Below are 21,020 nucleotides of genomic sequence, written 5' to 3' on the forward strand. Positions count from 1 at the left end.
ACTCATCAGCAGGAGAGGGGAAGTGCCATGGAACAGGGTCTCCATCACCACCTGCACCTCTCCTCCTTGGCTGTGCCTGGTGACAGCCACAGAGAGGCTGGCAGTGACAGACTGTGACAGTCAGACAGTGACAGACAGTGACAGTCAGGCAGTGACAGACAGGCAGTGACAGTCTAACAGTGACAGACAGGCGGTGACAGTCTAACAGTGACAGTCTGACAGTGACACTCCAGCAGTGACAGACAGGCAGTGACAGACAGGCAGGGACAGGCGGTGACAGACAGGCGGTGACAGACAGGCGGTGACAGTCAGTGACAGTCAGGCAGTGACAATCTGGCAGTGACAGACAGGCAGTGACAGACAGGCAGGGACAGTCAGACAGGAACAGTCATGCAGTGACAGTCTGGCAGTGACAGACAGGCAGTGACAGACAGGCAGGGAAGTCAGACAGTGACAGTCTGGTAGTGACAGACAGTCAGTGACAGTCAGACAGTGACAGTCTGAGGGGACACCAAAGCTGGAAGGGGCCGTGTCCTCCTCCATATGGGTGACTGTTCCCATCCCCAGAGCAGAGCTCATCCCACTCCCTGTCCTTTACAATAAATGGCTCCTTGTTGCTGTGCCTGCTTTTGGGGACACCATTCTGTTGATTCTGATTCTCCCTACGTCCAAAATTGTTGTAATGCCTGGAAGCCAAGTTCATCTACAGATCCTTCTCCTTTATGTCATCCCTACATTGATCCCCCACTGGCACCATCCAACATCGTTCACACAAACTCAGATGCTGTTTTTAGGAGCTGGCTGTCAGAACAGCCAGGCAAAAATAACTCTGCTGTGACAGATTGCTGAGGACAATCATGAAAATTTGATTTAAGACAACAAAATCGTTTGTCTTGACAAAAGTGAAATGCAGGCTGACTTAAGACTGAGTAATGTAACTAAAAGTCATCATTAGAAAAGGAACAAATTCTATCCATGTGAGCATTAAATCTTTCAATCCACAGCTTGAAATCTATTGGAAGAGTAATCAAGGAAAATTGCAAACAGATGACTCTGGAAACAATGTTTGTTTTCACTACTAGAGTTTTACAATGCATAATATATAACCTGATCTGGAGAGCTTTATGCTACAAAGAAATGTCAGGATTGAGAGATTTGAAATGCTAAGCAAGTTAAACAAAGCATATTGCACCCTCTGTTTACCTTGCAGTAGTATCTTCCAAACTTTGCTTAAAAGTACATTTTAAGGAGTAGTTTGACTTCCAAGGTTTTCAGCAGTGCTTTAGAGGACAGATGTGCCTTGATGTGCACTTCAAAGCTATCTCTGCAAAGGAGGGATCCATGCAGATTGTGGGTAGCACAACTGAGCTTCAAGAGAGGTTTGGGATGAGGTTCAAGCCTTTGCTCCAGTTTTGCCATGGGAAACATCTCTCTGAAGCCTTGGGTTCTTTCCACTGGCCCCAGTGCTCACATCAAACACCCCTCCCCTTATCTAAGTCCTCTGGATTAGTTCCTTCCTTTTATTTCAGTGGGATCCATTTTATAACAGACCAGGTGCTGGTCATTTCCTGAACATACCACTTTCAGAACTTAGGGAGATGTGTAGGTCTACAAACTCCTTGTGCACCTCTGTGTTACTTTAGGGATCTAAATATCTTTACCATGTGCTATCAGTGGTCATTGGTAAGTGGATACCTTGGCTCACACTTCCTGCAGATGTCTCCAGCAACATAAATGGAACTGACTGAAGTTTGAGCCCTTTAACAAAAAAGATTAGAAGACTTTGACATTCAGACTCCATTTTCCCATAAATATTTTTTAAAAAATCCTATATGGACAAGATAATGTAGATACTGAAGGGCCAACATGTTAAACAATGAAATAACCTTTGAGAAGGTGAGGTGTTTTTTACCTGTTACAATGGCAATTCCATTAAACTACAAGTCACATTTCTTAAGTAATCATTTCTGCTGAAGCTGTTTCTCAGAGTGTGAAACAGCTCTCCCTTAGGTTACTGAGTATTTATGTGTTTTATTAATGGTGCTTTTGCCACAGCTTTCCAGTAAATCTTTGCTCTACTGCAACAAATTATAATAACTGTAAATTTTTTATAGTTCCTTTTGATTTAGCTGTCTTGTTTTCACAATCACTCCTCTCACCCCCACCACAAAGAACTGACTGAACTTGGAAATGTTCTAGTGTCTCGCTGCTTCCCTTTGGTGTTCCAGGCCTGGCGATCTGTATTGCTCTAGAGAAGAGCTGCCTTCATTTACCACTGCAGGCCCTCAGTTATGCAAATACTTCCAATGCAGATGTGAAGAGGGTGGGAGCCTTTTGTCATTAAAAAATAAATGTGCAAACTATTGTAGCAATATAAAATATATATTGAATGGCTAGTGCACGAGGTGAGCTACAAAACCACAGAAAAGCAGATGTAAAAATCAAAGCCCAGAGGCTCCATTAGAAGATTCCTGGAACTATGCATATATTTATTCAATTCTGATATCATTAAGATGCAGTTCCCAAAGAGATGGTTTTTAAATCTGTAGTTTGTTTCCCCATATTGATCACAGAAGAGGAATCCATTAATGTCACAATGAAGTCAGTTTCCAGCTCCTTCTGGTGTCAATTTGGATAGTCATGGGTCAGCTAAAGGTCACATTTTCAGTGGTTTTAAGACACTACAACTGAGAACCAGATTAAACCTAAGCATTTGAATTATTAAATGCAAAAATTTTCTTTATACAAATCTGCTCATGAATTAATACATTCAAAACACCTGTACCAGTTCCCAAGGGTTGTCTGTGGTTAACATTCTTCCTTTAAGCAAAGTTCCAGAGAGCTTGGATACCCTGTATCTGCAGGAGCACAGAAGAAAAATGAAAACTGGAGGAGAGGAAATCCTGCACCAGAGTTCAATAACCCCCGAATCATAGTTCTGATTCTGCTATCTCTCTATGGGATCTTGGGTAAATTACTCAGGCTCTTATTGCAGACACTGACACAAGGGCAAGACCCAAAGCTGTGTTTGTGTTAAGATCCTTACAGAGCCAGTCCTAAGCCATGCTTCTCTCTAAGTAACATTTTTACTTATAAATGCTTCTGGTCCTCTTTGAGAACAGTGAAGGATCAATGTCTTTTGGTGGAACTGTCTCTGCACCTCTGATTACTTTCAAAGAACAAAAAGTCCCTAAAATACTACCATAAAGTACACAGAGGGGCATGCACACAGCAAGCAGTGTTTGGTTCTGGTGGTGATTCAGAGCAGAGCCAAGGCATAGCAAAGGTCTGAGTTGGTCACGGCTGCCTGTGCACTCAGGCACACATTGGCTCTCTTGGAACAACCCAATATTGCTTTGGCTGCTTGGCTCCCTGTGTGCCTTTGAGCAGAGGGGTCAGAAACATTTTAAAAGAACACTGACATGTTATTACCAATCTAAACTGAGGAACTGTAGCATGAAAGGGGCATGAAGTGGCACAAAAAACTCACTGGCAATGCACATGCCCTGCAAAAACCCCAAAAATCAAACTAGTGTCCACGGTGTTCACTTGGCCAGGTGCTCAGAAATGTCTCAATATTGCTACTGGGACCAGTAATACTGAAATGCACATCTCACTTGCTTGAGTGCATTGTCTGAGGTGCCCCTTGGTGTAGGACCCTGCACATCTCCTTAGGGCCAGCCCAGGAGGTGGCACCAGCCAGGCTGTGCTCGCCAGGGAAGGGGACAGTGTGGGCACCAGGCTCTGCCTCAGGAGATGAACTTCCATGAACTGTGCTACCCAAGCCAAGGATTCCTGACAAGGGTGTTTTACTGCACCAGTGTTTATTTCATTGATGTTGTAAATGTGTTCTCCCAAGTATCACAGAGCAAAGGGAGTCCACGTGTTTTACCAGTTCCATGCACTGCCTTCATAACAGTTCTCAAAGCCTTTATTTCCACATATGCAGCACTATGATTTATTTTGTTTAGAAAGGCAATGTTGGTTGCCAAACTCTTTCTACTGTGCCTGTCTCACTGTGTGAAAAACACCAATTTCAAAACAAACACTGCTTATTGGAAGAAAATGAGTTCAAAACTCCTCTTTCCTAATTTTCAAGAAATGCTGATAAAGAAAGAACATGGCACAGCTACAGTGTCTAAAGTGAGAAGCCTCCAGCATCTGTCACCTCTGCTGCAGCAAGAGGAGCTTCAGTACAATCTTTCAACAACTAATTTTTTCCTCTTTTTTTGCACCACTGCCAGCATTCTTGATAAATGTGTCTTTCCTCAACTGGCCTGAATAAGGTATTACTTTTTTTAAGCAGCACTTTTATAACAGGGTTGTCTAATAGTGTGAACTGGAACCTCAGCCATCCAAAATGTACCTAAGTTGTCAACTCCTGTTTTTCAAGCATTCCTCTGTTTGTAAACAGTGAGTAGTTTACACGCCAGTTTTTGTGCTTCATCTGCTTCTCCTACTGCAGATTCCATTGTCTGCAGATCCCACTTCTGGAAAGCAGTCTTAAGATGTTTATCAACTATGATTTTCACTTAAAAGCCTCAGAAACATTTCATGCTGCATAAAATACCATAACATTGATATCTTGAAAAATTCTTGAAATTTTTCATTTTTCTGTCCAACTCATGCCTATCAGCTCAATCCCTCATGATTAACAAGGAATATGATTGTTTGATATATTGCTAGCACTTGAAATGTGCTTTTAAATAATCAGCTGGTTTAGATATAGACCCATTAGAAAGACATTTTTCCCATTATTTATTCCCATTTTCTGTTAACAGCATCATATTAATGGTATTGGAATTGAGTTATTGTTCCAATATCTCAAATACAAAACATTTTCCTTGAAACTACACAGACAAACCCCGTTCTGCTGCCCATTGCTGTATTGTGCCTCTTCTGTACAGAGAGACCCTGCTCAAAGTCAAGCCATGCCATTAATAAAAACCTGCCTTTCAGGTAATTAAGGAGAGGAAATCCTATGTGACATCACACAAAGTTTATGTATTATAGCCATAGGAACACTAAGCCATTCATTCTTTGCAAACAGGTTTAAAGGAGTCTGACCTGTATTTGTATACTTTTAAATGAACCTTTTATTCAAATTATGTTTATTCTGTTAATTCTTCTCATATTTACTCAATTCTTTCCTTTCCTCCCCCTAGAAAATCCTGGTTATTCAGAGGATTTTGGTAGAAACAGGGAGGCTGCCTTGAGTCATGACAAACATTGGTGTATGGGTGATTTTGGGCAAACCTGTAAAGGAACTTTCTGTTGTCTGATGATCTGCTTATACTGAACCAGGCATGCAAGGATATCTAAGATTATTAACTCAGCCAGACATCTGTCAAAAGTGGCCATAAGCAGAAGAAAGTTTGAAAAGTTCAAACACTCACATCATTTGCCTAAAAGGCAGAAGTTTGCTTTCTACAGGAAGCCAAAAATGCCTGGAATTTCAGAAATGTGCCAGACTAAAATAAAAATGTAACATGTTACCTAACTAAACAGCTTTTTATGCAGGCCTTCCCTCCTAAAAATAGTAAGTACATCTAAAAAGTATAATATAAATTCATTTCTGTTACAATTTCATAGAAAATGGCAGCTTAGTCAATGTAAAGGAAGAAGTTTATGGTTGAGATGCACTGCCAAAAGTATCCAAGCTTGGGTTTTTCCCTGTAGCTCTCTTGAAGCAGCCAGAGACTTCACTCTTGTCACTGCCCATAAATACAAAATGCCTCTGTCACTGATCATCCATGTCTTGGCATTTTCACACTCTACCTTCCCACAGGTAAAGCATCTACAGTCCGGATTTTTCCCTCTTGGAAGACAGGCAAAGTCCCCCCCAGGATGAAATGAAGTCCCATGGGAGACTTGACTCCTCATTGACACCAAAAATCCCTCTATGATGCAGCAGCAGCAGAAATATTGCAGGGAGTCTTAGCAAATTTGTCAAGAACAATTCATGTGAATAAAATTTCTCTTCTGTTCTCCTTTGTCCCTTTCCTCTGACACCAGCACTGCAGGCAGGTGGCAGTCCTGGGTTTGATTATGGAGATTTATTTATTGTTCTAGTGAAGAAGTCCTCATATGGGAATGATTTGTGATTCATGAATGATCTGGACTTAACTGATTTAGAGGTTGGTCCAAGAATATCTGCACAGCTATCCAAATGCTTGTGTAAGGTACTTTCACACACAGTTACACACCACTTCACACCTTGTGCTACAGCTTTTGCATGCAAAACCACCTCCCAAAATCACTGAAGACAATGCAAAATCAGTTAGATTTAAACTACAATACCTGGCAGGCAGGTCATGGTCTGTAGCTGTCTAGTAATAAAAGGTATTCAGCAATCTGAAGTCTTGATTTTATGTAAAAATCTTTGGCACACTGAAGTTTCTGGCTGTGTTGCCTTTTTATGACTTTATTTTTTTGAAAATCCAACTTTTGTAATTCTTGAAGTTTTAAGTGAAAATTTGAAAAACTGGGCAGGGATGTTAAATACCCAAATTACCTTTTTCATCTGTACTTTTGTTCTGTAGAACAGGACAAAAGTAATGACTGCATTTCATTTTTCTGTTAAGGGCAATCATGTTCAGTTACAGTTGTATGGTGTGTCCAGCTCTTAAAGCTTCACTCAGTTGTTTTTGTAGCACACCTCACCCTCAGAATACTCAGTGCTAGTCATAACATCTGTTGGAAACAATGGCACTCCTCCAGTACGTAAATACAATTTTTAGCAGACAAAGATACACAGAGGAAAGCAGAAATGGCTGTTTACTTTTGAAATGCTGCCAGGAGTGAACCTATTTAGCTCCCTTGGGAACAGCAGAGATTCTACTGTACAGCCTGGGAGGACAGGATTGTCTCACTCTTACATCCCAGAGTTTATCCACAGCTCTCAAAGCAATGCACAGAAATCAGTGTCACCACTTCTGTTTCACCAACAACCAACAGAGGCTGTGAAACGGGCAAAGCTTTCCCCAGGTTCACCAACTGGAAACCAACCCCTTTCCCCACAACACTGTTCTATCTCTGAGGCAATTGCAGCATTCTGGGGATCAGATTTTATCTAGTTTTTTTGGGGGGGGTGTTTACTATGTCATATCTTGCAGAATTCAAGCTCAGCTTTCAATATTGTGTATGTGTCCAGCCTCTCTTGAATGCAGTTGGGACAGACCCACAAACGCTGTCAAGGCATGGGAAAAACGCTGCTCTCGAGAAGTGCATGTCCAGAAGAATAAACAAGAGCCTGTCATTACTCATCTGCAGCAGCAGGGACAGAGGGAAGTAGCTGTCCTGAGGAGCTTTGTTAGCTTCCAGAGCAGAATTTAATGCCTGCAAATGTCCCTGAGGCATGGAGCTGGTGGGTTCTGTACTGACAGTGCCTGCACAGGGATGGGGTTACAGGGGAGCGCAGCAGGAGGAGCAAACCTGAGCAAAGCAGGAATTTATCCTGGCTCAGTGCCATCAGTAACTTCTATTCATGTACTTCAGGCATTTTTACCTTATTGGTGATTTCCATGAAAGGATCTTTCCTACTCCAGGAAAGAGTATCTACCATATCTACCAAAAGTAGTTCCCTAAATCTTAAATAACATCATTTCTAAGGCCAGACACAGAACCTTGTAGTGTTTTCACTGAACACAGTAAGACTTAGACATCACTAATTAATTAATTTCCTGAGCAACCTCAACTGGAAGGGAGGATCTGCGTTTATAAGCACTCTTGATAAAACAAATATATCTCTGACATTCAGTAGGAGTGAGATGACCTTTCTGGAAAAATACAACTGAAATTAAGCAGCTGAAATTGCTTACACCCCTTACACATCTGAGCACCAAATTTATGTTCAGGTTCAGTCCAGACTTGGGAATTACCAGGCAAAATAGAAATGCAATTATAATTAGGATAACAGAGAAAAAACCCCAAAACTCTATAACCTGGCAAGGACTGCAAATTATGAATTTCCAAAAAAATTGATTATCAAAGCCCAAAACCTTCAGTATCCTCCTCTTCTTCTGCTTAGAAAGCTAAGAGAATAAAAATTCAGTTTTAATCTAGTATTGTTATGTACAAGTTTGAGGTTTATTTAGGAATGTGAAAGGAAGCCAGCATTTCCATTCTAGCTTCATGTTAAAAAAACCAAAGCAAACAAAAATGTGTTGGCTTAGTTACTAACATGGAAATGGGAAAGGGGAAAAGGGCACATCATCCCATTTGCAATCATGTTACAAGAGCATCCAGGCTGTTCCCAACACACACACACACACACAGAGAAAATCTTTGGTGTTTAGGATCCAATAAACAAGAAAGTGGAGCAGGAAAGACACACAGAGGGATGGGCCCAACCAGCAGCCCAGAGCATGAATTACCGGAAACAAAACTACTACAGCCAAGAGCAAATTCCTGCTTGGACCTGCAGCTTGGTGGTGCCATTCCCTCCTCCTTCAGCCACCCAACCTTCCCTGGGCCCTCTGCAGGCAGCAGAGACTTCAGCTGCTGTGTCAGTCTGTGGGGCACGGACTGCGAGTGAAGTTTAACAGAGAACACACACTCCTCACGCTCAGCTTTGTCATTCCTGTTCCCACCTACTCATCCTCTTCCCGTCTGCTTTGGGGGAGGAATAAGGAATTATCCACCTTTGACAGCACAAGAATAGAAATAACCCTTTAGTTGCATTTTCCAGCCGTTATTCTGCCAATTACAGAATTCCTGGAATCATCCCACCTGATGGAACTAAATCTAGGGACAGCATCGACCCCCAAAGTCACAGATCACAGCAAGTCCACAACTGTTTTGTTCTAGTGCAGCAAAGCAGCTTTTCCTCTCAAAAGTGCAATGCTCCCAGGCCTCACATTGCCAGTACTGAGGGTTTGGGTTTTTTCAAAACAGAAAAAAACCCCTCAGGAAACAGCCACTTCATCTGCTCTTCTGAGCCACTCTCTTTTTGGCCTTTCTTTTATGGTGAAGATGAGAGCAATGAGAAAAATGGGGAAAAGGAAGAAGGAAAAAAGTGCTCATCATATACTTTTAAAGTACTATAAACTGCTTCAATTAAGGAAAAGTATTTTTTAATAGTAAGGCCAGGAGAAATCCTGCTTTCCTCCCTCAGGTGCAGCAGTGGACTTAGTCCAGATGCAAACATTTCTTCCTGTAGCAGACAAAAGCACAGGCAGACAACATCCCAGTACTGGTTTGTGCTCATGGGCTAACCAGTAAAGACATCTGGAATAAAACAGTTCAGAAATTATGATTTTCTGTGTCACTGTGTAGGTTTTTAGTGAGTCCTATTATTGCATACAAGAAAACTCCATATGTCCTGCTTTGAACTCCAGCTTATTAAAGTCCAAGAATGACCTAAAAATTGAACATACACCCTTGATTTATTGCCTTTTAAAAAATAAATAAGATTTATATTGGGAATTGTTACCTTTTAGTATTTACAACATTTTTTCAGTTATTTCCTTATTTCTGCAAGATTCTCAATATGCCTCCCTACATACTTACCTACATGTGCATTCCATATGTGCTTCCTTCCCTTCTCCAATGTGATTAGTGCAGTGTTTTTTCTCTTTCTGTCTGTCTTTTAAATACAGAGCTATAGGATTACACATTGCTGGGCTTTAATTAAGATGTAAGGACTGGTGTAATGGATAGAACCATGACAAGGAAATGTTTTTCAGAATTCAGGATTAAGATTTTGATATTGTTTTGTAGCAAAGCTGGGATGTGGAGTTTTGATATTGATCCACCCTGGTCTTTGTACATGGCCCAGGTCTATGACACCATTCCTGACACCTTCCCATGCAGAGTTGCCAATCCCTGGCAGATTTAAGCAATTAGTGCTGCAGAGCATGAGCTTGGTCTGATCCCCGGTTCCCATATGGTGCCCATGAGGAGAGTGTTCCACACACTCGCAGTGCTGTGGTGGTGCTCTTGGCACAAAGCAGAAGTCACAGGCAAATGCCAGGAGTGCCTGGGGTGACACTATGTGTCCAGCACCCAAACCTGTCCAGGAGGATTCCTTTGGCTGCTGCTTTCTTCTCTTTTAATTTTTTTGTTTTCATGCCACAATTACTGCCCCTACACCTGTGCTTAAACAGCCGTTTCTGGGACTACATGGTGAACCAGACAGCTAAAAGGAAAAAAATCTTTCTAAATATGCTGTATCATTTTAGATTTACAAAATGATGACTATTTTAGAGGAAACCTTTGAAAATCATCCAGTTCAATATCACAACTATCTTCAAAGCTAGAGAAAATTTCAAGTTGTGATCAGGTTGCTCAGGACCTTGCCGTGTAAATTTTGAAAATTTCCACAGCTCCTCTCAGGCTCTAAGTGCTGTGGCTGACCACGCTCACTTGGAAGAATTTTCCCTGCTGTAGCCTGCCTGTCACTGGGCATTGATGGGTCCCCAAGAGCCACCCCAGCCCACTGCCTGCATGAGGCCACTGGACAGAACCTGCAGCCCCTGCCCCAGGCTGGGCAAACCCGGAGCTCTCAGCTCTGCCTCAGGTTTGTGCAGCACCCCAGGGCTCCGAGCAGGACCTGGCACTCTGTATGAGTTCAGCAGTATCTTTCTTGAGCTTGGCTCCCTCTCAAGCCCCAAAACATGATCTCACAAGTGGATACAGGTTACAACCACTTCCTTGGCCCCCTGGCAGCTTTCTCTGGGCAGAGAGCATTTGGCTCCATTGACAGAAAGGAAGGAGCAGCAAAATTCACAAGAGTAGGGATGCCCAGAATGTAAGTTTCCACTGAGACTTAATTCAAAACTTAGTGAAAAATAACAGAATCTTTCCTGGCTTTACCCATTGTTCACTGAGATCCTCAGTAGGGCCAAATCCTTCATGCCTGGGGCTTATCTGCATGAACACCTTTATAACTCAGAACAAGGTGCATCAAAGCAAAAAAAGAACTTTATAAGTGCTTTGATCAAAATGTGTCAAAATGAACCATCAGTCTTCCCTTAACCACAAATCCTACTTCCCCAAAAGGGGGTGGATTTTCCCCTAGGGTTTGAAAGCAATGTAGAAGGGATATAGAATGGATTTCTGCAGTTCTTTGTGTTGCTGCCATCTCATAAGGTGGGAAATAACTGGGCACGTTGGCATAACTACAATGCAGAGGCTGGGATGGTGCCTGGCCACAAACTGAACCTGGGACACACAGCACCACACTGGCACCAGAACAGCAAGAGCATTGAAAGGTTTGGGGAGCAGTATCGCTTGAAAGATGTGTGAAATGATCCCTTCTTTTCTGCTGTACCCTGTCTAAAAAGAATGTTCAGCAAATAAAGAAAGAGCCCAGAAGAACAATAAAGATGGTGAGACATCATGCAAATGTGCTTGTGAGAGCAGAGTCAAAATACGAAAGTTTTCTGCCCATGGCTTTCCACATTTTCCAGTCCTTATGCAGAATTTTTTGGATTTATTGTGCAATGAGCCCATGCTAGTCTGCTCTTTCAATCAAATAAAAATTAGTCTCAACTTTAATTAATTTAAATTTAATTAACACTGCTCTCTCCTCTTTGCTGTGCTTGCATGAATATGTGCATACTTGGTTTAAAAAGGGATTGTCTATACAATTATTTCAAACACTTTTGCAGGCAGAGAAAAGCTGGTTTAATGTAAAAAACAGACAATGGGGGAGGACACACAAGGCAGCTGTTGTCAGCTCTGTTTAAAGTGAAAAAAGAAAGGCAGTAATTGCTTTCTCTCTTGGCTACTTGAATAGCCTTAAATTACAAACGTTACTCATGCCAAATGCTGTTTCAAGGTTTTCTTCTGATGAACTTGATGTCCATGAGAAAGCGAGCAAGGAAGATGAATTTTAGAAGGATGAAGACAACAGAATCCCAAGGATGCTGTGAGAAATACCCTTTCTGGTACATCTTCACTCTGCATTCTGCCCCTTCTGGGCCTAAAAACTGAATGTGGCCACCATGTGTCAGAATGCTTCTCACACCCACGAGTTTACAAACAGCTTTTGAGTCACAGGATTTCTGACATGGATTAGGGAATCTGAAGATACCCATGTTGTTGTACTCCCCTCTTGCACGAAGCCTTTACATTCAGAAATGGAAAAGGAAGGAAGATTTCAGACTTTGGTTAATCACATTGGGCCTGTTGATCATGGAGCAGCCTAAATGAGGAGCATTTACAACACCACAACTTTAGAGACATCTCAGTAGTCTTCTCCAAGAAGTCAGATGGTTTAGGAATGAGCCAGTCAGTGCTAAGTCTACCTGTTGTAGAAGATTTGACGGGAAACTGGAGAACTAATTAGAATGGCTGTGATTAAAAGGGTCTTTGTTTGCACTCCTGGCTCACATCAGCTGCAGGGTGACTCGTGTGACAGGGGGGGACCAAACACAAGTCCTGATGGGACACCTGGGATAATGGGGCAGTGTTGGCTGTGCATCTTAAGGATGTGTTTGCAGAACACATTTCAGAATTAGTTTGTTCAAACAAGAATCCTTTCCCTCCCTGCAACACCAAGATGTGTCTAAATTTCAAATATTTCTGTGAACTTCATGGAAAGCTGCTGTTCTCAGCAAAACCCAGTATTGCACAGGTAAACCCCATAAGCCCATTATCTCCTTGGAAACAATTCAAAGAGAAGATAGGACTTATTTCTTTGTGTCAAGTTTCACCTTTCATCTTGAAAAGAGATGGAAAAACTGATAAATGCAATCTGCTGAAGGAGATATTTGTGAATTTATTCTTCACTAAAGCCACTGGGAGGTTGGCTTTAGAGGTTAATTTCAGAAGCATCATCATTTACTTTTCAAGAAAAAAGAAGATCATAAAGTGATGAGCACTTAACAGGTTCCTTAAAGCAAAACCTCTGGTTATAGTTCTGGTTTTATGTTCTTATACCATGCAGGCTTTTTTTAAATTAGGAGCAATCATCAACTATATTAACTCACTTCAGCATTCATATAAATTTCAAAAGCATAATAAAGGACATTTAAGAACAGCTCTATAACGTGTCTGTTGTAAAGCAAAGAATCACTTTTAAAATAAATGCAAGCTTTTAAAAATGGGAAACAGAAGAAAGTTTTTATAACAAGCTTCAAAGTAAACAGAAATTATTTATGAGACTGTAATATATTGAGAGAATTTCAGAACCAATCAACAGGTCACATTGTCTCCTCATTCCTAAATATTGGAAGACATTAATTGAAAAATTGTGCCAGAGAGAGATAAACCTCCCACAACTTCAAATAAACCAGCAATGCAGAGTATTGATTTTTTACTACTACATTATCTCTCCCTTTTAAAATGGTTTCAAACATACAAATGTATTAGCAACTTGAATAAAGAAGTACCTTCCTGATATCTGCATAAAATAAGTTAAATTGGAGGGCATAGGAAGGCCGTAGAGCCACATATCTCCCCTCAGGAAGTTTCCAAGAATGGTACAGGAACATGTATTGTACTTTTGTTTCCCAAACAGGTAAAGGAAGGCTTCTTGAGGAAACAAAGAAATTTGAGATATTTAAAGCATGGTAGAACAACAAAAGAGAAGTCAAGTCTTTCAGTATTTCCCCCCCTATCAGGAGAGTTAAAGGAGTGATTTAACTTTGTACAAAACACCCGACATAGCCCAGGACTGCAAATTTACACAGGGACAACCCTGACACCAGAAAGGTGGACATGGAGACACACCAGGCTGATGGTGCTTTTAAATATTGCTTTCTCTGAAGTGTTTAATTTTCAATAATATGCTGTTTTAAAAAACAGGATGCGGCCTCTGATGCTGCAGGTGTTGACCTGACCTGTGGCTGGGGCTGGCAGTGAGCAGAGGTTCAATGCCTGAGGGCTGGGATGGGAATGAGCGGGCTGGGAATGCTGCACCTCAGAAAGGGAGGGCTGCAGGCCTAAATGGGGCACCCCAAAGAGCTCCAGCAGCAGGGTCAGGAGGCAATTTGTTTTGGAATTGTCACACTGCTGGCCAGTGTTTGTCAGGGGGTAGAGTGGAATCCCCACTAGCTTGGCAATTCAAAATCCCTCAAGCAGAACAACAAACATTTGGAGACGCTCTTCCAGCAGGCCTGCCCCGCACAGGCTGTCTGTAGGGGCCATGAAAAGCAGCTTTATGGAAAATCCAATAAATAAGATTTTCCCCACGTTATATCAATTCCAAGCCATCATTCCCAGGGGAATCTCTCAACAGGACAATCCCTTTGCTCTCGTCAGAATGTTCTTTCCAGGCCTTGCTTGCCACTCAACTCCAAAAGGTTGATGAGGTTACAAGCTACAGATGCACCTCCCACCCTTATATCTAGGACAAACAATTCTTGCCGTAAAATGGATTTAAATATATATAAAATCGTAAATGCAGCTGCCAACACTTTGTTAATAGTTTTAACTTTGGAAACAAACCAAAACCATCTGTGTTTGTAACAATACCTGCCCCTCCTAAAACCAGAAGACAAAGCCTAACTGAGAACTGAGAAGGGCATTCATTAAAAAAGCAATAAGCAAGAACACTTACAGAAGATTAGCTGTAATGTAGTGTAATGATGGAAAAGTACCAATTTATATAACAATTTTACAAGACTCTTGAATTTTTTTTTATTTTTCCAATGCCTGACAAGGTCTTGCTCTTTCATACTTAGAGTGTGATTTCAGATTATTTTACTGACAATTACTAACAAACACAGGCTCTGGGAAAAGTGTTCATGTGTTGATGAATGCGAAATGGAATATATTTTCCAGTACTTGGTTCTGAAATATTTTGACTTGCTTTGAATAATTTTGCAGGAACAGACACAGAAAATTCCCTCCAGAAGATCACATCCAAGCCCTCTCTGGGCATGGCAGTGCTCAGTCACCTGCACAAGACAGAAATTCTTCCTCATGTTCAGGTGGAATTTCCTGGGCATCACTTTCTGCCCATTGCCTCTTGTCTTATTACTTGGCACCACGGAGAACAAAACTGAGTTTACTTTGTCAGGATGTTTTTCATTAGTGCATCCCTAGAGGCACCAAATGACTAATTTCAGACTTCATTGAGACTCCTCGAGTTATTCGGTGAAAGGAAGGCTCTCAGAAACAACTCCAGGCATTTCACTCTGCCGAGTCAAAGTTCCTTCTATTTCACTGGGCTTCAGATCAGAATCTGAAAACTCACAGTTCAATAACCACGATGGCTGAGTTTGCCAAGCAATGTTCACCCAGATCCAAAAACATTTTCCTTTTGGGATATCCATCTATATTAGCAGATTTTAGTCAATGTTTTTAATTAATTCCAGAAATTTTCTGTAATTTTTTTTCTCTTCTGCACTTAGACATCCATTTAATCCAAATGTAGCCCAAGCAAGTATCTATCCTTACAGACAGGCTGATCCATATGACGGGGTTTTCAAAAGTAGCTAATAAAGCTTGGGAGCACACATTCCTTGTGCTGTTTAGCAGCTGGAAGCTTTGAAAAGTCCCTCCCCTGAAGCCAGTGTTCCTACAACATTAACATCATAAATAAGGCAGTGCCTGATTCCCCAGCACTGCTTCTGCAGCAGCCTTAAAAACCTGCTGTGCCACAAAAGCAGCTGCAGTTAGATTTTTTTCCTTCTAATGTTTACAATATCTGTTCACTCAATAAACACAGCTTATGTCAAGAAGCGTGGACATAGATTGTCAACATAACTACTGCTGGTTTGAGTGCAAGAGTGTCAAACCAGCATTTAAAGGCAATTTAAAATGGCATTTAGTCACAATCTTAAAAAAGCTGCAAACTGAACAACTTTTAAAAAACATTGCAAAGGATTTTAGAAAACTAAAATGTGAACAAAATTAAAATTGTGGATTTGGGAAGAACATGCTGTTAGTGCTGGAAATGCCAAACTTCTTGGCCTAATAAGAAAAAAAACCCAAAAGTAAATACAACCCCTCAGGAGAAAATGCTACAGAATATCAGCAAGTACAGCCAACAGTAGCAGTCACAGCCTAAGTGGACCCTACCAAGGCATGTCTGCACTGAATCCTACACCTCTGAGTCTCTGTGAGGAACAGGAAGCACTGATTCAAGACTCAGGCTAATCTGTTCTGCAATGTCTAAATAGAATTATTTAATCCCACATCTGAGTCATTCACGGTGTGTTATAAAATGCTCATTCAGAATGTAATCAAAGCCCAGTCACGTCAGTAACGCAAGTCCATAATGTGCAACATGCACCTGGGTTTTGCATTTTCACCAAAGGAAAAAGAGCAAATGGATGAGCTGAAATTGCACAGTGGGATTATTGAAAAATGAACAATAATGAAACAAAAGTTTCAAACTCACTGCCACCGGCCAAAGTAGCTTCCCAATCCATAGTAGTCTTATGATAGTTTATTATTCCAATTCACAGAACAAATATCTACAAAGAATTCTCCCACACACAGAACTTATGCCTTATGGGGAAGGTTTTCTCATGACTGGTCGAAGTCAAACCAAATGACAAAGCAGGAAATTAGGGTCAGAAAATTATAATAGAACAAGAAAAGAGAATGCTGTCCTGTAAACTCCATCCCAATTAAGTTATTTTTACAGATGGGACCTAAACAAACACTCAAGGAGTTTATCAGTGAACTTACTGGGAGATCAAAACCAAAAAGTCCTTTTATGAGGCTGCCACATTTAAACAGAACTTCCATCCTTATGGAGATCCTGAGTCACGCTGCTCTTGGAACCTGCTCTATAACTGCTTTCAGAATCCTAATTTTGCCAAAGGTTTGGGAGCTGCTTCTCTGAGAGACCTGCTGTTCCCACTGCTACAAGAAAATAATTTGCTTGGCCAAGTGCAGAATTTTTAGTTTTTAATCCCGATCCTTTTGGCTGTGTCTGCAGCTGCCTCCTCTGTGGCTACTGAAGGCAACGTTACCCACTGCAGCTCAGCAGCAGTGCAGGGAAGGAGGCTCTGGCTGACAGCATAGTGGGGCCTTTTGTTCAAAAGTTATTTATTTTGTGGAGAAAACCAGGGCTCAGTCCCATAACCTTTGTGTGGTGGGATATTGTGGAGGCTTATGTTAGAGTACAGATAATCTCTTCCACTTCAGACAAACAAAAAAGAGTCTAAAAACAAAAAGAAACATTAGACAGGAATATTAAAAGCTTGGAATACATTACAGTCACTTTCAAAGACTACACACAACCTCAAGGCAAAATTTGTTACGTAATGAAATCCAGTGACTTATTTGCATTTAAACAAAATAGGTTTGGTTTATGCTGTGGGAATATTTAAGAATGATGTACTCAATGCAGGCTAACATTTGGCATATGGATTCAAGGAGAAACAACTGGCCAGAGAAATCTGATTAAGGCTCTGAAAATTCAGAATCAGTGCTAGAGAATTCAACTCATTTTTTAATCTCTCTGAGACGCCTTGGAGAGACTCCCCTCACCTTTACCAAAACCAATGTCTATCCAGCATTCATCAGAATTTTCCACAACATCTGGACTGTGACCCAAAAATTGCACAATCCACAAAATTATTTTCCTTTGAGAATATGAAATGAGTGCCTCACCCAAAAAAAAATCCTTCAACAGATTTTAGTGGTAGAGAAGAAGGGGAAATTAGTTGGTGTCTATTGTATTTAGCTTCAATCAATTTTTTTTTTTTAATCTGTGCTTCAATCTTTTGTGAGGATAGTAATTACAAATATTTAAAAAGCCAGCTATCATTCCAACCAAGTCTTAATAGTTTCTTCTCCATTCTTGGGTCTCATATCTTCATATCTGGCTTTTAGGGAAAATATATCTTTTTTTTTTTTTTTTGTGGTGAGGCAAGTTTGGAAAAGGAACTTCTTGCAAGTTTAATATCTTTAATAAAGCCTTCTTTTGGCCAAGCCTGTAAATTATATTATCATTTCTCATAAATTCTCATCCTAATATTTCCTCACCTTTTTCTTTAAAAAGTCCTAAGAAAAATTCTTCATGACTAATGAAATATTCACCTTTATTAGCCTGGTTTCTTTTTATTTCCCCCCCCCCCCATTCTGCTCAGATAATGAGATTTCTGACATCTGAATAAAATATTTTCTTTGTAGGTAAATGCTCTGATTTATGACAGTGCTGGGAATATTCCTGCTGTTTTACCTTTGGCAATCCATAGCTGTCAGAAATCTGCCTGGAGAGGATGGGGTTTGCAGCACACAAACAGTAGCTGGGGGCAGGGGCTTCTGCAAGTTGCCCTACAAAGCTTGTTGCTCTGGGAAATGTGTTTCCAGAGCATTCTGATATTTATTTTTCAATCATCTTCCCTGAATTTTAATAACAAACCCTCTTGTTTGCTTTCTTCAGGCCCAAGTCTTTCCTCTAATATCATTCTTCTCACTCTGATAGATTTCTACAGTGAATGGATGTGGCCATGTCACAAAGTCTGGATGAACAGCCTCTGTGGCAAATAAAAGCTGCAGGTTGTGAGTGATTTCACACCCTCCTCTTGTGCATTCTGTTGGTCTGGGCAGACACCCCATGTCTGCAACCCAGGCCAAAGGTACCATGTGTGTGCAGTGCTTTTAGCATACAAAATTCATTATTCATTAAAGGAGTTCCCACTTTCTGAATACTTGGCTGCCAGGTGGCCAGGAAAGCAACCAGTCGTTTTTTTCCCATATTTTTATGATGTTACATGGAGTTTCTGCAATAAGTGTGTCCCCTCTGGGTATCCTCACTGGATGCATGCCTTCCTAATTCTGTCCTTTTGTAAAACCCAGGAATTCCCAGGCTGAGTCCTTGCTCTGGCTGATGGGTCACAACACCTCTTTGAAACACAGGCTGGGGGCCAGGCCCTGTTTGCTTACTGAGTTTTGTAACTTTTGCAGTTCTTCAGAGTCAGCTCATCCCTCCAGGCAGTTCAAACATGTTAAACTCTGCTTGTCACCCAGCAATTACCTCCAGAGCCTTGAAACAGCTCCAGCTGCACTGCGGTTGTGGGAAGAACTCCTAAGAGTCACCAGTGTCTCCTGAAAATGACCTCCTGCTGGCCAAGAAGGGGCACCGAGACAGAAGTCAAGTGTAATTGAAAATAGAAATTGAACTGATAATTGGAAATATTTCAGTGGCTGATTGTTTTCCTTGTGGAAATTTGTACTCTTGTTTCCAGCTGAAATCTCCCCAGAAGTCACTTGTACCCATTACCCCTCCTCTTCTCCATATGACTCCTAGTGAAAAGAGGCTCCTAGTAAAAATCTTGGTTTTAACCTGGACCATCATAAGGTTTCCCATCAGCCTTTTTACAACCCCAATTCTCTTGGCCTTTTCTCATAGAGGTTCCCCAGTCCTTGGATCATTGTGGCCACAGCTGCCACATGATTAAGGAACTGCCCAAACTCAATTAAATCAATGGGTGACTCTACAAGAGTTTAGACCAGGACTTACATCTCAACTCAGCACAGCTTTTTAAAACGTGAGTTTAGCTTTTACCATCAAAGGTGACCTGACCTCAAACAACCTGGCAGCTCTTCAGGACCTGAACGATCAGAACACATGGGGCACGTCCGCAGGCCCAGTAAAAGAAAAATGGCTAGGTGGAAATCTGTCATTACTGGAATGGCAAAATAATAAAAATAATAAAAAATTTACTTATTAGGGAAGCAAGGGGTTTAACCTATCCTCGGATCCCAAACCATTCCCGGGGCGCCCCTGAGGGCTAAGGCGACCCCACAGCGCCACCTGGCGGCGCAGGGCGGGGCCGCCCCTGAGGGACGCGAACGGCGGCCGGAGCCTGCGGGGACAATCCCGGAGCCCGAGAGAGGGACAATCCGGGAGCCCGGGAGAGGGACAGTCCCGCAGCCCGGGAGAGGGACAGTCCCGGAGCCCGAGAGAGGGACAGTCCCGGAGCCCGAGAGAGGGACAGTCCCGCAGCCCGAGAGAGGGACAGTCCCGGAGCCCGGGAGAGGGACAGTCCCGGAGCCCGAGAGAGGGACAGTCCCGCAGCCCGAGAGAGGGACAGTCCGGGAGCCCGAGAGAGGGACAGTCCCGCAGCCCGGGAGAGGGACAGTCCGGGAGCCCGGGAGAGGGACAGTCCCGGAGCCCGGGAGAGGGACAGTCCCGGAGCCCGGGAGAGGGACAGTCCCGGAGCCTGCGGGGACAATCCCGCAGCCCGGGAGAGGGACAGTCCCGCAGCCCGGGAGAGGGACAATCCATTGTGCAGCAACACGTGGAAGGGCACTTGTTGTATGTGTTACAAAATCTCCATGAAGAAGACAAAAATTCTCAGAACCAAAACGTTTGAACTCAATTTCCTTCCCTAGAATGACTGCAGAGAAACCAGACATTGGACAGCCCAGTGAAGCCACAAAGACTGCTCAGAACGGCGCTGGTTATCAAAACCACTCTTGCACCTTAATTTTTACCAGATTTCCACTAGAACCTCTTCAATGTGCCCATAGAGTTGTTTCACTCAGCCTGTTCCCACACGTGACACAATAACTTTGATTCAGCCTAAGACACATGATTCTATGGTTCACTGTCAATGCCTTTGATGCAATTAATTCAGCTCTCTAGCTGTAAGATCTTAAATAGGTTGACAAAAATATCTCCATCAATGTTCTATTTTCAGTGGGCAAAATGCTACAGAGCTCACCTGCATTGGTTATAAATATCTGACTCGATATTTAGTTTGGTGTGTGACAAATGACAAAAATTGGAAGATTTAAAGACAGCTTCCATTCCACAAATCAGCATTTCCACTTGGAGATCTTTAAAGAAAAGCTTTGTAATGATTAATGCCTATGTGATAAGGATGAAAGTCTCACCCATCTGTGGAACAAAGTTATCATGGACCAGGAAGAGATACAGGTCACATCTTAAGTGTAAGGGAATTTTCTGGATGCACTTTTCCCCCTGCATGCAGCATTTTAAAATTTAAAAACTGTTTTTTCCCAAGTTTTTTATGTTTTCTTAGAATTTAGAATTCTAGAACTTTTTTCTACTCAGGTGAAAAAAACTCCAAATTTTCTGTATCGCCTGCAATAAAGTATTCTGGGCTACTGCATAGTTTAGGATCATTTAAAAATAAACTACT

At 41.8% G+C, this 21,020-nt stretch overlaps 1 protein-coding gene across 1 annotated transcript in view; it reads right to left on the bottom strand.

Annotated features, from left to right (window-relative positions):
* Window positions 1-21,020, bottom strand: part of PRELID3B (PRELI domain containing 3B) — a 126,362-nt gene that overhangs the window by 75,607 nt on the left and 29,735 nt on the right. The gene's annotated exons all lie outside the window — the stretch shown is intronic.

This window comes from Melospiza georgiana, chromosome 17, assembly GCF_028018845.1.
Source record: "Melospiza georgiana isolate bMelGeo1 chromosome 17, bMelGeo1.pri, whole genome shotgun sequence".
Classification (NCBI taxonomy): Eukaryota; Metazoa; Chordata; class Aves; order Passeriformes; family Passerellidae; genus Melospiza; species Melospiza georgiana.